This window comes from Oryctolagus cuniculus, chromosome 14 (genome assembly GCF_964237555.1).
Source record: "Oryctolagus cuniculus chromosome 14, mOryCun1.1, whole genome shotgun sequence".
Lineage (NCBI taxonomy): Eukaryota > Metazoa > Chordata > Mammalia > Lagomorpha > Leporidae > Oryctolagus > Oryctolagus cuniculus.
In genome coordinates this window covers 41,431,047-41,453,963 of record NC_091445.1, presented here as the reverse complement: position 1 = coordinate 41,453,963, position 22,917 = coordinate 41,431,047, and positions in this window count along the sequence as shown.

Sequence of the window (22,917 nt, the reverse complement as noted above, 5' to 3'; positions counted from 1 at the left end):
CATGAAAATAAAACATTATATTAAATGGCAAGGAAAATTAAAGGTTTTTGTATTTGAACAGGATTCTTTTGATAACATTCAGGGACATTTGATGGAAGCATTTGTTAATAACATACATTTTTGTTTCTATTTTTTCTTTCCTGAATGGTTCTCTTAAGATCTGAAAATCATATTCACTTTATACTGCACATCCAATAGCATAAGATGGCTAAGTACAGATGTTTAAACCATCTGGTATAGCATAAAAAAATTATTTCAAAACTGTGATTGAAAGCATCATTAATAAATGAATAAAATGGAAATGGAGTCATTACTATTAATTTATGTTTAACTCCACATGAAAAATTGGCAGATTTCAGATCTCATTAATATGATTAAGATTATCTAAAAAAATTCTCATGAACTACCAGAAGACAGAACTCACTCAATAAAAGATCAAGCTAGACAATGAATTCATTTATTTACTAAATTCATTAGACAAGCCAGCCTTCTGTATTTAGTTCCAGGCATGTGCACAGCTGAGATTACGAGTCGCCACTCTCTAGACATTCCCATTCCTGACAGTTCAGTGCCACTTTAACGCACCCCTTTCCATTTACTTACCTGTCAGAAAACTTCAGGAGCTGGCATCGTGGTGCAGCAGGTTACGCTGCCATTAAGATGAGTATTCCAACACCAATATCCCATATTGACATGCTCGATGGAGTCATGCTCCGCTTCTGATACCACCCTGGAAAAGCAGCTGGTATTGGCCCAAGTACCCAAATGGAGTTTCTGGCTCCTGGCTGTTGTGATCATTTGGGTACTGAACAGCAGGTGTAGGTGCTCTCATTCGCTCTCTCTCTCTTTTTCTCTCCCTCTCCTAATGTTTCTCCTTAAATGTCTCTTCCTCTTTCTCTGTCAATCTGCCTTTCATATTAATACATTTTTTTAGAAGTTACACTAGTATAGAATCTTCTAAAAGCAGTTTGTGTCTATGGGTTTTCAATACTTTCAATCCTTAATATTCATATGTACATACGGCACTTAAGTTATTAGTGAAATAGCTTGTTGGGATAAGTACCTGATAGTTTAGCAGAAATTCAGTAAGAATCTATAGAATGAAACAGTCCTAGAAAACAGTAGTAGGTGGGGTCAGCGCTGTGGCACAGCAGGTTAAAGCCCTGTCCTGAAGCGCCGGCATCCCTTATGGGCGCCAGTTCTAGTCCCAGCTGCTCTTCTTCCTACCCAGCTCTCTGCTGTGGCCTGGGAAAGCAGTGGAAGATGGCCAGGGTCCGTGGGCCCCTGCACCCACATGGAAGGCCCAGAGGAGGCTCCTGGCTCCTGGCTTCGGATCAGCGTCGCTCCAACCATTGCGGCCATCTAGGGAGTGAGCCAGCAGATGGAAGATCTCTCTCTTTGTCCCTATCTCTCTCTGTAACTCTGTCCTTCAAATAAATAAAATAAATCTTTAAAAAAAAAACTGTAGTAGGCACAGTAATACCGCAGAGAAAGACTCAATGGAAAAGATAAATAAATATAAGACAACCATTACTTTGTTCTATATTTATATAATATAACTGTTGAAATCTATACAGTTTTTAACCTAAATAAATATGACCTGTAAAATTAAAAACCCTTCACAATATTTTCCAAACTCAATTTATCCAAATTAAGTCTAGGGGCCAGCACTGTGGTGTAGTGGGTAAGGCCAACGCCTGCAGTGCTGGTATCCCATATGGGTGCCGGATCAAGTCCCAGCTGTTTCACTTCCAACCCAGTTCTCTGCTGTGGCAGCAGAAGATTGCCCAAGTCCTTGGGCCCCTTCACCCACGTGGAAGACCTGGAAGAAGCTCCTGGCTCCTGCCTTTAGAAACTGCACAGCTCCAGCTGTTGCAGCCATCTGGGGCATGAACCAGCAGATGGAAGACCTCTCTCTCCTCTCTGGCTATGCCTCTCTGTAACTCTGCCTTTCAAATAAATAAATAAATCTTAAAAATAATAATAACAAAAAGCTAATGTTTAAAACACAAACTAATGACGTCATAAATAAGAGTGTCAATTGTTAAATCAACAACAGAAGTCACTGTGCACTTATTCCCCATGTAGGATCTATGTCCTTAACATGTTGTACTATGTGAATTAATGGTATAACTAGTACTCAAACAGTACATTATACTTTGTGTTTCTGTGTGGGTGCAAACTGTTGGAATCTTTACTTAGTATATACTAAATTGATCTTCTGTATATAAAGATAATTGAAAATGAATCTTGATGTGAATGGGATGGGAGAGGGAGTGGGAGATGGGATGGTTGTGGGTGGGAGGGAGGTTATGGGGGGAAAAGCCACTATAATCCAAAAGTCGTACTTTGGAAATTTATATTTATTAAATAAAAGTTAAAAAATTTAAAAAACAAAAAATAAAAATAATTAAAGACAAATTAAATTTGAAGCTGAGTACTATTTTTATCAACATTAAGCATAACGTTGACTGAAACATTAGGTTCGTTGGGAGCATTAGACATTATAACAGAGGCTGGCATTGTGGAGAAGTGGTTAAACTGCTGCTTGCAATGCCCACATTCCATATCAGAATGACAGGGCAAGTTCCTCCTGCTCTGCTTCTGATCCATCTTCCTGCTAATGCACCTGAGAAGGCAGAGGAAGATGGCTCAAGTGCTGGGGACCCAGCCACCCATGTGAGCAACCAAGACAGAGCTCCTGGCTCCTGGTTTCAGCATGGCCCAGACTTAGCTGTTGCAGCCAATTGGGGAGTGAACCAGCAGATGGAAAAGTCTCTCTCTCTCTCTCTCTCTCTCTCTCTCTCTCTCTTTCAACAAATAAAATAACTATATATTTTAAAAGAAATGATAGCATAGAAAATGAAAGTATAGTTATAGAAATTTATTAATATTACTCATACCAACAATCTCAATTACTGAATATATAAACACATTAAATTTGCAAGAAATAATTGCTTCATAAAACACATATTCTTGGGTTGGCATTGTGGCACAGCAGGTTAGCCACCATTTTACAGTGGCTGCATCCCATATGGGCACCGGTTTGAGTCCTGGATGCTCCACTTCTGATTCAGCTCCCTGCTAGTGGTCTGGGACAGCAGTGGAGGATGGCTCAAATCCTTGGGCCCCTGCACCCATGTGGGACACTCAGAAGAAGCTCCTGGTTCCTGGTTTCAGCCTGGCCCAACCCCGACAGTTGTGGCCATTTAGGAAGTGAACCAATGGATGGAAGATTTCTCTCTCCGTCTCTCTTCTCTCTCTCTGTAACTCTGCCTTTCAAAAAAGAAATCAACCTTTTCTAAAAAAAGATATTCTTTTTAGAGTCAAACTAAGAACGCTTTAGAAAAAAAAGCAACAAGAACTCCAGTCATGCCACAAAATTAAGTTGAAATAAATAAGTACTTCTAATAAAACTTTTTAAAAATATATGAACCTAGAAGAAGAATTTATGAAAAGTTAAGAAATATTAAAATAATAATTCAGCCTATAGTAAAAATTCAAGAAATGTCTTAATTGATGAATATACTGATTGTCTTGTAACAACAGGATTTTGCACAGGTTAAATTGAGTTGAAGCTGCCAGTCAGAATGCTTGGCTTTCAGAAGCGTGGTATGAGGTTACTACATGTGTAAATCATTGGTCAAAAAATAAATAAATCCCTGAATTTGGAGTTTCATGCATGCCTCCTAGGGCAAGCCATTTAAGTTTATGAAACCAGTTACTCACTTTAAAATAAGGTGGTGTTTATAAAAATATCAAAGTGGTATAAGTATTAAAATATTGACTTTAAATATTTCATATTAGATAAAGTATTAAACATATGTGGGACATAACTATAATTATTTTAAAGGTGGTATTAAGGACATACTCAGTCTCCTTAAGAAGCTTGTAACTACCTAAATTAAAATCTTTCCTTTCAAACTCATAGCATCTATACACACAAAAATAAAGTATGCCCATATCTAACAAAAACACAAAATAGTCAACATCTTTTTTAAAGATGTATTTATTTACTTTAAAGTCAGAGTTAAACAGAGAGAGAGAAAGAGAGAGAGAGAGAGAGAGAGAGCGAGCTTTCATCCCATGGTTCACTCTCCAATTGGCCACAATGGCCAGAGCTGCACTGATCTGAAGCCAGGAGCCAGGAGTTTCTTCAGGGTCTCCTAGGCAGGTGCAGGGGCACAAGGACTTGGGCCATCTTCTATTGCTTTCCCAGGCCATAGCAGAGAGCTGGATTGGAAGTGGAGCAGCTGGGTCTCTAATCAGCAGCCATAGGGGATGCTGGCGCTTCAGACCAGGGCATTAACTTGCTGTGCCACAGCGCTGGCCCCAGTCAACACCTTTAATCAAAGTAATTGGCATAACCAGGAGACAGAAAATAATCTAGACTCCATATGATGTGAAAGTAGAGAAAATCCCAATCCACACAAGCAACTTCCCACATCCTTTCAGAAGTGAGGAAGTCAAGAAGGTACATTATAGAATGCACACAACAAGAGAGGGTATAAAGCACAGTAGGAGACACCGCCATGAGTGCTTGAAAACCTGAGAACATCTGTGAGATCCTGGCAGTGGATGAGGCGGCACGACATCAGATCCTCTTAACCATCTTGCATTGAAGTCACTAGCTTGAAAAAGTCATATAATTGTGGCTACTCTTGTCTCTTATATGTGTTTTTATTACAAATAACTTCTTCATTTTTGAGTCAATTCAATAAAGACAATGAAGCATTAAAATTAGCTGCCTTTGTATGATATTTTTGTATGTTCCAACAGCTAAGAGCTGAACTGCTTTCCCAGACTTCTGGGGCCCTGTTTGCTTCCAGGTGCAGAGAACTAGAGGTGGCCTTTAATCGAGAGTTGCAAAGCATGGAATACAGCAGCTCAGCACCACTGCTCGTGATCCAGCAGTCCCACAAATCTGCACAGTTCTGCCAGGTGCACAGGCTTAGTTCCCTTTTCTGCCCTGCTTTCCAAACTTCCTTCCCAGTTTCCCTTGGGAGCATTTGGACAATTTTTTTTTTTTCTGGAGAATCCATGTCAAAACAACGGGCTTGTAAATCATTAAGAAAAAGACATGAAAGTTCATGAGTTCGTAGGAGGCAGTAGTGCTTCCTGGGGGTGAGTGGCAGTCACTTGGAATGAGAGGTGCTCTTTGGAGACCCAATAGTGAAGGGTAAGAATGAGGCAGATGGGAGAAGTCCCTTGTTTTATAGAAACAGCAAAGAATGATAAGCCACAGACATACTAGCACATCCCCCTCTGCCCAGTGGAAGCAACCAATGTAATAAAATTATGCTTGACTGTGTCAGTGTTTTGGAAGGCAGACTTAGCTGTTAGCCCCGCTGCAGAAAACTGCCTCACAAAGGTGATGTTCCTTTCCAAGGTCACTGATATCTAAGACGTTTGGAGCAAGAGCATAATGTTCAGCACGTGCTCCATCGTGGGACAACACCCAAAGACCATAATAGTTCAAGCTTTCCCCACAAGGACAGTGCAAGCTGTTTCTGAGTTTATACCTCAGGCCCACTTATTTCTCTGTCAGCTACCCACTACTGCTTCCTCCCATTAACTCCCGTAGGTGAGGATCTGAAGAGCACTCCTTGTACGTATTCTGCAGGCTACCCTCCAATTTAGAGTCTGTTCACGGAATAGAGGCAACTAATCAGTGACATAAACTGAAAACATAAATAAATCCACCACATACAACATTGTTTCTGATAAACTAAGAAATTCACTTGTCCAAATTCATTGTAGAAAAAAAATTGAAATGTGTGAAAAATGTATGGAATAAAAATATGAAGCATGCATGAAACAGAACTGTTGCAACTTATGAAATTTAGAGCAAGATTATGATTTGTGAATATAATGTAGAATAATTAAATCAAGCTAATTAGCATATCACCACCTCAAATACTTTTTCTGTACTGAGAACATCTTAAATTTACGCTTTGGCTGAAAACACAGGTTTGTCTACACACACACACTTGGCAAAGAACACACTCTTTCAGTATAACACTGAGAGCAAATCTCCCCCAGTCACGGCTGAGCTACAAAGTGGAAACACGTGGCTCAGGCACTCCAGGGCACTCTTGTTTCCTTTTTTGGCCAGCACCATCACCATGGCAACCTCGGTTACATGTACCTATCCGCTAACTGATATCGAATTGGGCTTTAACATTTTCTTCCAGGTTTTCCTCCCTGAACATCATAAACAACTTTTTTTCTTAAAAGGGCAGTCAATGCCTTAGAAGGCCTTGCCAAAAGACTTGGGTCCAATTCACGTTTCCGGTCAAGAGTTCCCTGCACCCTTGGACCCAGTCTCAATGACGTGTACATCAGATTGCATCCTTTTCTCATATACCATTATATGGGGGAAAGAGAGAGCAGAGATTGTCAGGAAAAGTACAACAAATTCTCTGGAATGTATTTACTTAATTTCCTTTGTTTATAACCATCTACTTGCTTTAATATCAAGAAAAATTACAAAAATCACTAACAGAGTAGCAACCACCTCAATCAATGCAGTGCATCAATTTCTGCGTGAATTTAATCTTACCACTAAATTGCATATTGTTTCAGCATTTACAACCTGAAACTATAAGGAACTTTAGGAACCCAGTTTATTGAAGTATAATTTACATGCAATAAATAATATACTTTTAACGTGCACTCTTGGATGTATTTTGACAAACAGGTTCTATTCCAAATTCACTACCACAATGAAAATATAGAACATTTGAATCTCCCAAAAAGATTCCCTTAAATTGCTTTGTAACAAATAATCTCCATCCTTCCAATCTTTGGCAAGCACTGACTTGTTTACTGTCACTCAGATCTTGCTTTTCATAACATTTTATATATAAGTAGTATCACACAGTAAATAGACTTCTACTTCTGGCTTCTCTCATTTTCAAAAATGTTGGAGATTCATGCTATTGCGTGGTTTAGTGGTCTATTATTATTTTTGTTGGTGAGCTGAATTCCACTATAGGAATGACCAGTATTTGTTTAGCCATTCATTAGTTATTGGACACTGCGGTATTCTCCAAACTGGGAATACTAAAATTGCCATGAATATTCCTTGACTTCTTTTACAAGAACACACATTTTCATTTCTCTTGAATAAATACTTCAGAATGGAAATAATAGGTCGGTCATATCAGAAGTACAGGTTTACATTTATTTTTTAATTAAGTTATTTGAAAGGCAGAGAGACAGACTCCCATCCTTTGGTTCACTCCTCCAATGTACAGACTATCCAAAACAAAATTTTATTTATTTTACGTGAAAAGCAGAGAGTGTGAAGGAGAATTCTCTCATCAGCTGTTTCATTTACCAAATACCTGCAACAGCTGCAGTTGAGTCAGGCCAAAGCCAGTATTAATCCTTTTGCAAGGTCTCTTATCTGCTATTAATCTGCTCACACAAACTATCTTTGTTTACCATTTCCTTGATGGAGTATCTTTTTTTTTTTAAAGATTTATTTATTTTTTACTTGAGAGTCAGAGTTACACAGAGAGAGGAGAGGCAGAGAGAGAGAGGTCTTCCATCCGCTGGTTCATTCCCCAATTGGCCGCAATGGCTGGAACTGCACAGATCCGAAGCCAAGAGCCAGGGTCTTCTTCCAGATCTCCCAAGCAGGTGCAGGGGCCCAAGGACTTGGGCCATCTTCTACTGCTTTCCCAGGCCATAGCAGAGAGCTGGATCAGAAGTGGAGCAGCTGGGACTAGAACTGGTGCCTATATGGGATGCCGGCGCTTCAAGCCAGGGTGTTAACCAGGCCTGTTAACAGAACCGGCCCCTGGAGTATCTTTTTTCATCCATTCACTTTGAAACTCTTTATATTTAAAGTGTTTCTCTCATTTATTCATTCAGATAATTTGCCTTTTAATCAGAGCTTTTATTCTGTTACCATTTAATGTAACTTTTTTTTTTTTTTTGGACAGGCAGAATTAGACAGTGAGAGAGAGAGACAGAGAGAAAGGTCTTCCTTCCATTGATTCACTCCCCCTAATGGCTGCTATGGCCAGGGCCTTGCACCAATCCGAAGCCAGGAGCCAGGTGCTTCCTCCTGGTCTCCCATGCAAGTGCAGGGCTCAAGCACTTGGGCCATCCCCCACTGCCCTCCTGGGCCACAGCAGAGAGCTGGACTGGAAGAGGAGCAACTGGGACTAGAATCCGGTGCCCCAACCAAGACTAGAACTCGGGGTGCCAGCGCCGCAGGCAGGGTGATTAGCCTAGTGAACCATGGCGCCGGCCTAATGTAACTCTTGACATGACTGAATTACATCACATATCATATTATTTTTCTTTACCTTTTATTCCTCTGTTTCTCTCTCTCTCTCTTTGCTTTTTTCTTTGGTTATTTGAGTATATTTTTAATTCAATCTATTTTTTCCTAAGGAATGATTAGCTAAACTCAGCACTTTATTTTTAATGGTTATTCAAAAGACATCATATACTTAGAACTAATGTTATAACATTTTCTTAAAATATTAAATGCAAACATATACATTATCTATACTGCCTTATTTAATGCTACTATTATATATAATTACATTATATATATGCATATAGAATTATATATAATTATAGATGTTATAAATATTACAGGACAATGTTATATTTTTTCATTAAGAATTGCAGAATCTCTGCTTTTTTAAAAAAAAGATGTATTTTTTATTTACTTGAAAGGCAGAGTTCCAGAGAACTCTGTCCTGGGAAAGACAGGCAGAGAGAGATATCTTCTATCTGCATTTTCACTCCCTAAATGGCCGCAACAGTAGGGACTGGGCCAGGCCAAAGCCAGGAGATTTTCCGCATCTCCCATGTAGGCGGCAGGGTCTCAAGCTTTTGAGCCATCCTCTGTTGCTTTCCCAAGCACATCAGCACTGAACTGGATCAGAAGTGGAGCAGCTGGGCCAGGACCCGGTGCCCATATGGGAGGCCTATGTCCAGGTGACAGCTTTACCGGCTACACTATAACGTTAGCCCCTCCACGGCAATCTTGTGGAAAGTTCTCATTTGACACAGAGCTCTGAGTGACACTTTTGTCCGATTCAGCACTTTACCCATCTTGTTTCAGTACTTTTGGTCTCCACGAGTCTCCTGCTAACTGAATCATTGTTTCACCTCTCATTTTGGGTTTTTAGGTTCTTAATGATTTTAAGACTTGCTGTTTATATCTGGCTTATTTGTATTTACTCCCTATATTTATTGAGAATCATGGATATTTAACTTGATTAACTTTCAGCAAATTTATACAATTTTAGGCTATTCTTCCTTCAACATCATTTTCTTTTCTGTGTATACTGGATTATGATTTCATGTGCTTCACACCCTTTGATATTGCCTTATAGAGTCATGAATTCTGCACTTGCTTTGTCAGTCATTTGTTCTACAGCTTTGTTGGTTACTCACGGTCTCAATCAAGCTCACTGATGTTTTTCTCTTGTGTCCTTTCCGGTATTAAATCTACCCAATTAATTTTATATCAGGTGTTTCTGTTTACAGTGCTATAATTTCCTGCTTTACCTTTTTATTATTTCTGTGCTTTGATGAGAATTCCTTTTTTGAAAGTTAATTTCCCTTCACACCTCTGAGGATATCACCATGGGCCTCAGAATCCTTATTTCTTCACTACAGCCTCTGGATATTTTGAGGTTGACGTCAATTAATTGTCTTTTCAATTTAGCATGCATCTCAGTTTCCTGATTCTACTTATATTAGGAATTTCACATTATGTTAAGGAAAAATACATTTAAATGGAAAATATAAAGACTACTCTCCAAATCATCTGACTTCATTCTTTCAACAAGTTTGAGCTATTTTGTAACTTGTACTAACTTATAGACTAGAAAATTATATTCTGTCTGGTAAAGGTTCAATTGTTTTCTTTCCTTGATGTGGATAAAAGAGTTTTGATCCCATTTTCCCATTTATTTCAATATTTCTAATTTATCTGTTGAATTAGTTTTCATCAACTCCAAAAAATAAGTAGAATAATTTCTTTCACATATATTCATTTTATCTCTGTGTTGCTCATAGTTTTACCTTTCTTGACATACGTTGTGACATATATTAACATGGGGAAATTAGAATCTGTATTTTATTGTTTTTTTCTGTAAGCACTATTTTTTATGTTTTGGAAAGCAATTAATTTAGTTGGGCATGAAACATGAGTTGCTTCTTCAACAGTAGCTTCAATCTCAGTCCAGATGTGTTCTCTTTACCTGAGTTTCTCTGAGGTTCACATGATTAAGGATCAGCCAAAGATGTGGGCAGAGAGAAACCTGGGATTCCTTTCTACGGCATCCTCAGAGAAGATCCGCAGCACAGCTCAAGGTATCGTCATTGGTCTCTCACCCTGTCTTCAACGTGGCAAGGTTACCCTAACACCGACCTGGGACCAGAGGGGCTGGCTGTTCCCCGGCTCCCTACCTCCACCTGTGGCGATTTCTCCTGTCCTCCAGGAAGTATAAACTGCAAAAGCTGCAGAAGGCGACACAGGCTCAGCTTCCCTCAGAATGTGGGCTCCACACCCGCCTGCTTCTCTTCCTTGTTGGTGCCCTGAGGCAGCTCTGACTTCGTCCTGTCCAGACTTCAGCATTGCTGTCACTGACAACAACCGTGCACTGGGAGCTTACATAACCGCTATGGGAAGCAAAATTCTGTATATACTCAGGTTCTGAAACACATGTTTTTTATACCAATAAACACTGTATGTAATAATGTGTCAACACATCTGAAGTCCAATATGCTTCATAATAGTGGAATACATGTACATGTTTTGGAATATGCACATTTCATTAGTATAATGTAATCTTTACAATATATATAAGGTAATAGTCTTTGTATTTCTTTGAATTGCCAGTAGTATGAAATATAGGCCCTCATGAAGTGAAAGAGGTAAAAACTATAATGCTTTTTTGAAGCTGTTTGCTGTTGTCTCATTTTTTTAAAAAAGAAGAAAGAAAATAAGCCGGTGACAACAGTGATTAAGAATTGGTTCAGGGGCTGGCATTGTGACGCAGCAGGTTAACGCCCTGACCTAAAGCACAGGCATCCAATATGGGTACCGGTTCGAGTCCTGGCTGCTCCACTTCCCATCCAGCTCTCTGCTGTGGCCTGGGAAAGCAGTAGCAGATGGCCCAAGTCCTGGTGCCCTTGCACCCACGTGGGAGACACAGAAGAAGCTCCTGGCTCCTGGCCTTGGATTGGCACAGCTCCAGCCATTGCAGCCATCTGGGGAGTGAACCAGTAGATGAAAGACCTGTCTCTCTCTCTCTCTCTCTCTCTCTGCCTCTCCTTCTCTCTCTGTGTAACTCTGACTTTCAAGTAAAATAAATAGATCTTAAAAAAAAGAAAACTTGTAATGTGAAACAAGAACAAAAAGCAAAAAAAAGGATTGGTTCAAATACAAGCTCCTCTTCCAACAAGAAGCCTGCATTTTCATGAATCTGCTTTTTGTATTGCCCGTTCCAGAGTGTTCTTTCCCTCTGACTTCACCTTCTGTTGTTCCTTCCCGTGGAGCTTTGTGGGATGTTGCACTCAGGGTTCACACACCCCTGATTCCCATGATGTAACAGAACACAGTCTGTTACTATGGCGATCAGCAGCCACGTGATGACAGGGCTGGTGCAGACGCCTGTGCTTTCAATTTTTAGAGGTTCCTTTTGTTCTTCCACAAACTCCAAATTTAGTGCTTAATGTGCTTTGATTAATGTTTCAAAGTTTAACCAGTACACTGATGTGTTAAGTGGCAGTGCCTTAATATTTATTTTTCTTTACCTTCATTGTTCATCTTATATGAATATTTCACCAAATCACAGCAAACCAGGTGTATCTGACATTTTAAAAAACACATGAGTCAGTTGAACTAGAAAGAATATCCATTCTGTAATTGATGTACATTAGCTGGGTTGCAGGCTTCAGTTACTGAACATATAGACTGAATTATAAAAGTAACTTTTAAAATTTCAATAATGTCTTGATTATTAAATGTAGACCATGACCCTGAATTATGATAAAATTAGCATTTGGTAACACACCTCAAGCAAAAACAATATTTTGTACTTATCAGACAAGTGTCAGTCACATATCTACCTTACAAGGTTAAATATGATCCTAAAATTCAAGACATTTTCTGGTTACACTACACCTTTATCTCTAGGCATGTAAGGGTCTTTGAGCAGTTTTTTCAGTTTCTATGTATAATACAAGTTAAAGTCCAAATAACAATAAGCTTTTATTTCATGAAAATAATGATGAAACAGAGGCCACATTTTTGTAGAGAGTAAATCAGCCACAGCAATCATACTATGATTTTCTTAATTAGTCAAAACTTAGTTACATAATTTTCACCAATATTTAGGTCAGTTTTTTTCCAACAAGGCAAATAACTGTGTGATGCAAATCCTTTCACCTTTCCTGCATATATAGGAAGTCTTATTTTTCAGATTTGCAGAAAAAATTAATAGCCACTACCATGGGATATACCCAAGCAACCATGATTCTTCCACCCTCAATTCAATCAGATTTGGTTAAAGGTCACCTGGTAATTAGAATTGCCATTTAAAATCTGAGTCAACTTACTTTTCTTCTCCAGAATAGCAAAGATCACCTAGCTTGAAGTGCTATTTAAAATTCACTAGATAAGAAAACAAATTTTGTAAACTGTCACTTAGCACTATAAATCTAAATCTCCTTTTGACAACTATTACTATTAGACTAAGTAACATACGTAGTTGCAAGAATCCTAGACATTATAAAGTAATCTCTGACCATTATCAACCCCCAAATTTGTTCATATGCAAGCAAAAGTAAAGGACTGAAGTTTATTCAGACACCAATATAAATTTCACAAACAGTGTGAATGTGTTCATCTATCACATTATTCTACTAAATGACACAGTTTTTTTTAGGTGAAAGCGTATTGAGTATTTACAAGTTCATGAGTTTGCACTAAAAATGTATTTTGACTCAGCCATAAAAATGCATGACATCTTTACCATTTTCAACAACATGGATGAAACTGGAAGTTTTTTTAGTTGTTTAAAATATATTTATTTATTTGAAAGGCAAAGTGATAGAGAGAGGGAAAGAGGAGGAGAAACCTACTGTTTTATTCCCCAGATGGTAGCAATAGCCAGAGTTGGGCCAGAGAGAAACAAGGACCCGGGAAATTCACAATATATTTTTCTATAAAGAAAATAATAAAATATATTTGCACAATCATCTCCTCTCCTCAACCTTAGTGATACCTAGTCCTATAGCTCATGGACCTAATGTAATTCTCTTTCAGGTTGCCCTGTTTTCAAAACCTACATTTGTTACCAGAGGGAAGGCTGTGGAAGTCACAGGGTTCTTGTCTTCACACAACAAAGAGTTCAGCAGTGAGAAAGAGAGCGGAATGATAAGGCTTTATTGGGGACAGAGCATCCGTCATAACAGAAGGGACAGAAAGAGAGCACACAGTCGCTAGGTCTGTGCGAGGTTATGTGGTTGAGTGGAGAGAATATGCCTGGGCAGGCCAGGAGGGTGGTTCAGCAGAGAGGCAGAGGGCTGAGCATGCAGTCCGTTTGGACTCCCTAGGTTTTTAAGGGAGTCTGTTTACCCACCTCTCCCTCTCCTCAAGGATAAAGGATGGAGAGTCCTTGTGGAAGGGTTTGTAGGGTGAAATTAGCAAATTCCTCCCCAGATTTGCTGGTGCCTAGGCAAAGTAGGTGGCTTCCCCTACGGTGTCTGTGAAGGTTTGATTGCCCCATGTTATCAGGTAACCCATTTGGTCCTGAGGAGAGAGAATTTTCCTGGGACCTTTCCTTGGGGAAAGGGCTGGGACCACCCGGAAAGCTATCAGGGTCTGGGCAGGACTTTGAAGTGCAAGATGCTGAGCTTCTGGAGCTTCCGCATAGGTGCTGTCTTCAGGCCTTTCTCATACACACATATGTTCAATTTCTGACTTCCTACCTAACATATCTCCCCTCAAGAGAAAAAAAATACCCATAATCTTATGGTGGTAAATGGGCAGAGGTTCGTCTTCTGTAGCTACTTCAGACCTGACTAACGGGTGAAGAGATGGATATGGGTATTTTTCTCTTGCTATGTGTCCTATGGTGTTTGAGAGTGGCCTCAGGAAGCATTGTCCTGCTTGGTCCAGAAGGCAGGTCACCTTGTCTGAGGTAGGCTCAATTTCTGACTTTTTACCTAACACATTCAAAATGGATTTGCCAAACTGAGTGAACCTCATATGTGAGTAATCTTACTGCACTGCTCTTGTGTTACACTAGAAAAATCTAGTCTTCCTTGCCAACAAAGAGTCTCTGAAAGAGACCAGTCTTATAGGAATAACAGTTGAAGGAAAGACAAGCCCATGGTGCCATGCTCCTACCTTCAAATAAGGCTCTACCTATACAGTCTCTGCTTCCAACAAGGCAATTGCCTTGTACCAGCATTGTACACAGAGAAGGGCAGTGCAAGTGGTCATGTGTAATGATGTTCATATTGTCTTACAGGACCTGAACAAATCATCCCAAGATGCCATTCTATTCCTTCGGCTCCTAGTTATGTATGGCATGTGCTGTAAAGCACAAGTCAGAGCAGGGCAGCTTGCATTTCCATGACACAACTGTTAACAATAGTACAAAAGCAGAACGAGATTGTAAATAGCAAGGATAGGACATAGAAGAAAACAACTAACTTCAGTAGGAACTTTAAGATGAGATAGTTTTAGACTAATACAAATGCATTCATATGGAGAAAGCAGGGCCAGGCTTCAGATGTGAGGCATAATCCGAAGCTCCCGCCAGTGAGGAAAGGTGAGCCAATGAACTCAGTGCACCAAACACCCCTATGAAACTGGACAGACAGCCGGCACCGTGGCTCAATAGGCTAATCCTCCGCCTTGCGGCACCGGCATACCAGGCTCTAGTCCCGGTTAGGGCACCGGATTCTGTCCCGGTTGCCCCTCTTCCAGGCCAGCTCTCTGCTATGGCCCAGGAGTGCAGTGGAGGATGGCCCAAGTCCTTAGGCCCTGCACCCACATGGGAGATCAGGAAAAGCACCTGGCTCCTGGCTTCGGATCAGCGCGGTGCGCCGGCCACAGCGCGCCGGCCACGGTGGCCATTGGAGGGTGAACCAACGGCAAAAGGAAGACCTTTCTCTCTGTCTCTCTTACTGTCCACTCTGCCTGTCAAAAATAAAAAAATAAATAAAAAATATAAACTGGACAGACACAATTTCTAGTGTATATATTGTTTTGTGGTCTTTTTTTTAAAGCAAATGAACCAATCTACAATTGACATAGCACTTTTATAAAAATCAGAGATATTTTTAATAATAATTACATTATCATTTACATGAGGATAAATATTATATATTTAAACTTAAAAATGTTTTATTTGTGATTTGTCACATTAGATTTCCTTTTTGTTTTAAAGATTTATTTATTTATTTGAAAGTCAGAGTTTCAGAGAGAGAGAGAGATGTTCTATTTGCTATTTCACTCCCCAGATGCTGCAATGGCCAGGGCTGAGCCAGACTGAAGCCAGGAGCCAGGAGCTTCTTCTGGGTCTCCCACATGGGTGCAGGGGCCCAAGCACTTGGGCCATCTTCCACTGCTTTCCCAGGCCATTAGCAGAGAGCTAGATAAGAAGTGGAGCAGCAGAGACTTGAACTGGCACCTTTATGGGATGACAGCACTGCAGACAGAGGCTTGACCTGCTATACTATGGCACCAGCCCCTATATAGATTCTTAAAGCTAGGTATGAAAAACACTGAAGTGGGTGAAGGAAGAAAACATTGGACTATCTCTTACAGTTATTTCATCTTAGAAGTTCCTCAACTGCCTTTTAAATAAAACCATGAATGGAGATTTTCAAATCATGCATTAATGTAAGATTACATGTAAAAAAGTTAATAGTAGATAAATATTATTTATGACAAAATACAAAAAACTATAATTAATAGAAATATACATCCAAAATGTCCAAAGGCTTTAACGTAGTAGAAAGTCTAGAGATTAAACAACTGAGCTATGGATATTATATCCCATTAATTTTTCCATATTTTTCATTTAGTAGATATAATAGCAATTGGATAAAGTGTATACAATAACAATAAACAATGACATTGTATACAAATAACAATAAACCTGAACAAAAGCCAGAAAATTGGCCTGTAAATCACCTATAAACCCTTAAAATAGACCCTAAACCTGAACAAATGTGCCTCAAGATGATAAACTTGTAATATAATAGGCTATAAAATTCAGGTTATTTCAAATAAAGAAGTCAAGTAAATATATGGACCATAAAATTTAAAATTCAGTTCACTTCAGGAAATGATTCTGTTGGAAGTATCCCCAAAAGCAGAAGTCATTTGTTTTTCAGAGCTTGTTATTTAAACAGATTTTATAAATATGAAAATTTGAGGTTAATGCAATATCTTATATAATAACATCCGAAACATGTTTTCAGAAATGATGAATTTATAAATCAAGATCTGTTTTTGCTCATTATTGGCACTTATATTCATTATATTAATATCAAATAACATGCCACCCAAGTAAGCTGTCTAGTGGATAGCTAGCTCACTCAACTGTAGTTGATTTTTTCTTTAAAGGATGATGCTTCATTGGATCCATATAAGGCAATTTTTTTTCTTTGAAAATCACAAATGTTCCTTTTAACTATTATTACACATCTTAATTTACCTCACATTCTGATGATATTTCCAAATTATTTTAGCATACTCATGGACTATTTTAGATTGGCAGTTTTTCTTTATTAAAATGAAATCTTTGTCTTAATTGATCAAAATGACTAATTCTAACATCTATCAACCTGTGCCTAAACTGAAAAATTTCTTACCTATGGGTATAGTCACAGAAAAGCTAATAGGTTAATTTTGTTTTTCATGGACTTTGAGAATTTATTATCATCATCACACTGCATGCATATCATGAAGTTTAAAGAAAGTATTATGTGGCCAGCCCCGTGACTCACTAGGCTAATCCTCCACCTGCGGTGCCAGCACTCCGGGTTCTAGTCCCGGTTGGGGCGCCGGATTCTGTCCCAGTTGCTCCTCTTCCAGTCCAGCTCTCTGCTGTCGCCCGGGAAGGCAGTGGAAGATGTCCCAAGTGCTTGGGCCCTGCACCCGCATGGAGACCAGGAGGAAGCACTTGGCTCCTGGCTTCAGATCAGTGCAGCGTGCCAGCCGTAGCGGCCATTTGGGGGGTGAACCAACAAAAGGAAAACCTTTCTCTCTGTTGCTCTCTCTCACTGTCTAACTCTGCCTGTCCAAAAAAAAAAAAAAAAAAAAAAGTACTATTTAAATAAATAACAAAATAACTAAAATAATAAAATTGGTTCAATGCATTATTATGCATCTTTTGTAAACTTTATAAGATGGAAAACATACTTTTACAATTTTTATGGCTCTTTTTTCAAATTGAATGGTGCAATAGACTGAAGATCTACATAGCACTGAACTTATACATATATACATATACTAGTAAGGTGGGTAGACTAAGAAAACACCCACTATTACGGAAAACAGTGTCAGAGAAATTATTGTTACTTCAATTCTTTGTCTAACATGGAAGAATATCCAAGTGGACAAAGCAAAGAGAAAGTTAGATTTAAAGGCTTAAAAGCAAGATTTGGCCGGCGCCGCAGCTCACTAGGTTAATCCTCCACCTTGAGGCACCGAAACACCAGGTTCTAGTCCCGGTCGGGGTGCCAGTTGCCCCTCTTCCAGGCCAGCTCTCTGCTGTGGCCAGGGAGTGCAGTGGAGGATGGCCCAAGTGCTTGGGCCCTGCACCCACATGGGAGACCAGGATAAGTACCTGGCTCCTGCCATCGGATCAGCGCGATGCGTGGCCGCAGCGCACCGGCCGCGGTGGCCATTGGAGGGTGAACCAACAGCAAAAGGAAGACCTTTCTCTCTGTCTCTCTCTCTCGCTGTCCACTCTGCCTGTCAAAAAATAAAATAAATAAATAAATAAATAAATAAATAAATAAAAAGCAAGATTTATTAGAGTCAAATACTTCAGCATGGCATGGAGCAGGGCTTCAAGAGAAGCAAAATCCCAGAAGGTTCCATGGCTCTGGGGTGTTTAAGTACAACTTCTTTCTTTCTTTATTTTTTAAGATGTATTTATTTAATTCAAAGTGTTACACAGAGAGAGAAGGAGAGGCAGAGAGAGAGAGGGCCTCCATTTGCTGGTTCACTCTCCAACTGACTCCAACAGCCGGAGCTGCACCAATCCGAAGCCAGGAGGCAGGAACTTCTTCCGGGTCTCCCACATAGGTGCAGGAGCCTAAGGACTTTGGGCCATCTTCTACTGCTTTCCCAGGCCACAGCAGAGAGCTGGATGGGATGGAGCAGCCCAGACTCAAACGGGTGCCCAGATGGGATGCCCACACTGCAGCAGCGTCTTTACCCACTAACCCACAGCGGTGGCCACTTAAGTACAATTTCAAAGGAAAAAAAAAACTTGAAAGCTAGATTGGCATTCAGTTAAAGGTGGGGGCAGAGGGGGGAACCCATCAAAAGACCTGGTTTACAATTCTCCAACCTGTCTAGCTTGCTCAGGATAAAATAGAAATCCATCCAGAAGGTGGAGCAGGTAATTGCGAGTTCTGGAGGAGCCCACTCCCCAGCCGTTCTCATGATAAACTTGGAGATTCCTAAGGAAGGAGGGCCATTCTGTTCTTGTTAAAGAGAACCTTTTGGGGGGAAGCAATAATTTTATACCCCAGATTCTGCTGGGACCACCCTGACTGTCTATTAACTCATCTGACCCCTCACACCATCATTCCCCACTTCTTGGTATTCATACTTTCTATTCTCTCCTCCTCCTTATTATGGATGGGACCTGTGTCATATTCCTAATGAATACAATATGGAAAAGGTTAGGGATGCAACTTCCATGATTATGCTCTATGCTCTCCCTTGCCAGATTAAATGTAGCAAATTTTCATGCTGTGAAGACCCAAGTGCTGAAGAATCCCGTGACTGCAGTCCAACAGCCAACCAGGAAACATCATCCTCTGTCAAATAGCCCAAAAGGATATGAATTCCACCAACAGTTACATGTCCTTGGGGTTCACTCCACCCTTTCAGTGTCTTCAGATGATACCCTAACCCAGTTTAACATCTTGACTGTGGCCTCACTAGAGACACTTAAAACACTCAATCAAGCCAAGTTGAAGTAGGCAGGCATACAGGTTAAAACTGATTAGCTTTGTGAGCTGGAAGACCACGCCTTCGCCATGCCCCTGTGTGACCTCATGTCCCTACCTGGCCACACCTGAGTGGGTTAAAAGCCTGGGACACAGTGTGTCCACCCTCTTCTTTTCCCTGGCCTCTAGCCAGGAGGGGGCTGGCTGTAGCCCTGCACCCTCAGGGCATGTGGCCCTCAGGGAACCTGCCCTAGGCTTCCTGGACTACCTACCCTAGGCTTCCTGGCCTGGATGCTCTTCCATGTGGCTGATTCCTGGTACTTGGTATGAACCCAGATCTACTTCTCTCCTATAGATAAAGCTCTCACTCTCCTACGATTTCTCTCACTGAATAAAAGCTTAAAATGTACCATGCTGCCTTATTCATTTATGCAGGTATTTAGAATTCTTCTCTAAATATTAGGCAAGAACCCACTCGGGTTTATTAATATTGGAGATTTATTAATAAGCATATAGTGATATCGTATGGCACCCCAAATTTCGGTAACATATGTGGCACCCCAGGTGGCACTTCTGGGGAACTTTAAGAGGCCACGTTTTCGTATATATTTTAGGGAGTCAGTTCTGAGATCAAAGTCATGCCTAAACTTTGAGCAATAAACTTGTATAATACTAAGTTGTTAAACTTGTAGTGATTGTTATGAAGAAATAGATAACTAATACAAACAGAAAACTCACTTGTGTGTACACAAGTTGACTAATAAAAACTTGATCTCACTGCTCTAGGCATAAGGTTAATGGAACCATTGCAAGATTTCAAGAGTAATTCTTATCAAACAGAAACCAAAATGAGAAGGATTTTGAGATGGTAATGGGTTTGGTGCATTTTTCTGCTTACCAAAACACACCATAGGATCCACTGTTTACTGTGACGTGAATCCTTCCTATTGATTAAAAGTAGGCAAAAGAATTTTAGAGGTAAAATCAATTCTGTATCAGTATATGATATTGAAAGAAACAGATTCTCATTACGCTGCTGACAATTTCATTTTCAAAAACTCAGGGCTATGAGGAAACTGGCGCAGTTTTATCTACGGCGTGATCTACACTCTGATTTACATCCTAAGCTCTAGCCCCCACCGCCATTGCTGGAAGCCAGGTGGCCACATGGCTCAACCACTGTTGTCAAGCTCCACCCCCATCCTAATGGGATTCGCTGCACCTGCTTCCCTGCCCGCCCTCCAGCAAAGTTTTAAAAGGACCTGTTCCTGAACATGGGACTCTCTTGGCTCCTCTCTCTTGGTTCTTCTCTCCTACTCTGCTCTCTCCTGCTTGCTCTCCTCTCTTGGCTCCTCTCTCCTGCTCTCTTGGCTCCTCTCTGCTCTCCTCTCCCCCTCTTGTCTCTCTTCTCTCTCCTCTTTGTCTCTCTCTCTTACAGTCTCCATCTCTCTTTTCTTTCTTCACCCCTCCCCTCCAGTCTGCTGGGTTTTCCCCCAATAAACTCTTTCCCTTACTCTGGTGTTCGGTGTGTTTTGTGACGGCTAGCATAAATATATAACAAATATTATGATTTCATTCATGTTTGCATTAATTGATTTAAACAATAGAGTACTTCATGAGTTCACCATATTCTTTGGATTTTAAAACTGTCCAAATAGGAACGACTACTATAAGCCTTCAATCTAAGAAATCTTTTATATGGTGAACTTAGAATTTCAGAGAAATGTCTCAAATTTAGAGATCAGTTTTAGATATCTTTTCCTAACCACATTGTAATTTTCTTCATAATAAAAATCTTCAAGAACATATTATCCAATCTATCCATTACATGTAAAATAAAAAATTTCCTTTGAGTTGCAGGGCAAATTATCAGGAATTTCTATTTAGCTTGGAAGTAAAAACACCTACGACAAGTTGTTCCATTTCTCACAAGAAATGTCTTTATCAACTGTTTTGAACTTGCTAAAAAATAGAGAAGAAAGAGAAAAATTTATTCTTTGCTGAATTGAGCAAACAGCATATTAAAATGCACCCAAAAGGAAGGGAAAGTACTTCTGCTTAAAACAAAAGCCAAAAGTGAAGCAGACAAGTGAAGATATTTTTATAGGGAATAAATATGCATCTGATAGCGTGAAGAGGTGAAGATGAAAATGGAATCAGTTCTCTAATGAATTAATAGGTACAGCGGGGTCTCTCATGGCACTTTGTGTGAAATAGCTAATGAGCAGAAGAGAAGTTGCCAAAAGCAGGGCCGTCAGCACTTTCAAGAAAATCATTTGCTTTATAAAAGGCGGCATAAATAGCACATTGCTGTTTCTTGAAAATCAACATATTTTTCCTTCCCTTCCACATTTAGAAGGAATTGTTAGATTTTTTTCTATCTAGGGAAATAATGGTAACATGGAAAAGAATAAAGCCACATGTCTATGCATTTATTTGCACATATTTTCTACTGTCCTTAATTTGCATTGCTTTTTATATGAAATCAAGTAATTTCTTTTGAAGCTTTCCTTTGTCTATACAGGAGTAATTCTTTTAAGAATCACCTAACTAATACTTGTAGGAGTCACACGGTCAAAAATTGGCAAGGACCTTCCTCCCTCTTTCTCCCCCTAAGTCCTTGTGTTCCTCCTTCTCTCCCATCTCTCTCTCTCTCTTTCTCTCTCTCTCTCTCTCTCCTCCCTCCCTCCCTCTTTCTCTCTCTCTCTCTCACACACACACACACACACATATTCCCCTTTTCTGTCTTCACACACTTTGTATTTGTTCTTGAGTGTTTACAATATACAAGAAGATATATTAAGCCAACGGGAATTTTTTGGAAAAATAAAGTAATTATAGTCTTAAGAATCTTAAACCCAGTGGTTTTACTTGCTTGTCTTTCAGTTCTCACACACAAAAAAATCCTGTATATCACCTGTTTCTCTTATATTGTCCCTAGAGAGAAATGTGAACATTTTTCACATTTTACTACCATTTATTTTTGGATTCACTATTAAAATAATACCAAATGGCTTCCATTGGTTGTTAAAGTAAGGAGTTAACCACTTTATTACTTTGATAGCATAAGACCAGCAGGAAAACTACATAAACACTTAGTGTATTTATATCGTATTTAGGTTTAGAACTCATTGCAAGCCTCAAGGGATATGCAAAGATTGTGAGGAATATGTAGGAGGTATTCAGTGGGTGGTATTCATGAATCAAATTACTGACAAAGCTGAATCAAATAAAAACTATTTTTCCTTTGGCTCATCTCAGTCTCCTTTCTCTCTTACTCAATTTAAACTTTTTCTTGGAAGCTACCAATATCCTCCAAGTCTGATTCACTGACTTCTAGAGATTTTCTACTGCATTTAGAGAACAAGGTGTGTTGATTGATGCTGCCTGGCAATTGTATCTTTCAATATAAATAAATAAATAAAGCAAGAACTTTACTTTCCATGCTTATTAGTTAATTCAAATCATCCTCCAAGACTGAATTGAAGGTATGTATGACATCTTATTCTTAGCACAATTGAGAATCAGGACTGGGCTGTGGTATATTCCATGAAAATAATTCATTTATTAAAGGTAGAATGAGTTCCTGTTAGATTTGGTATGAAACTCCAAAAAAAAAAATAAATAAAGATTTCTAAGTATAAACCTGTAGTAAGCCCAGAACTGTTTGAAAACAGTTTCAAGGACTTCTTACACTTCTAACTAGAATCGTAAATGCAATGTGCT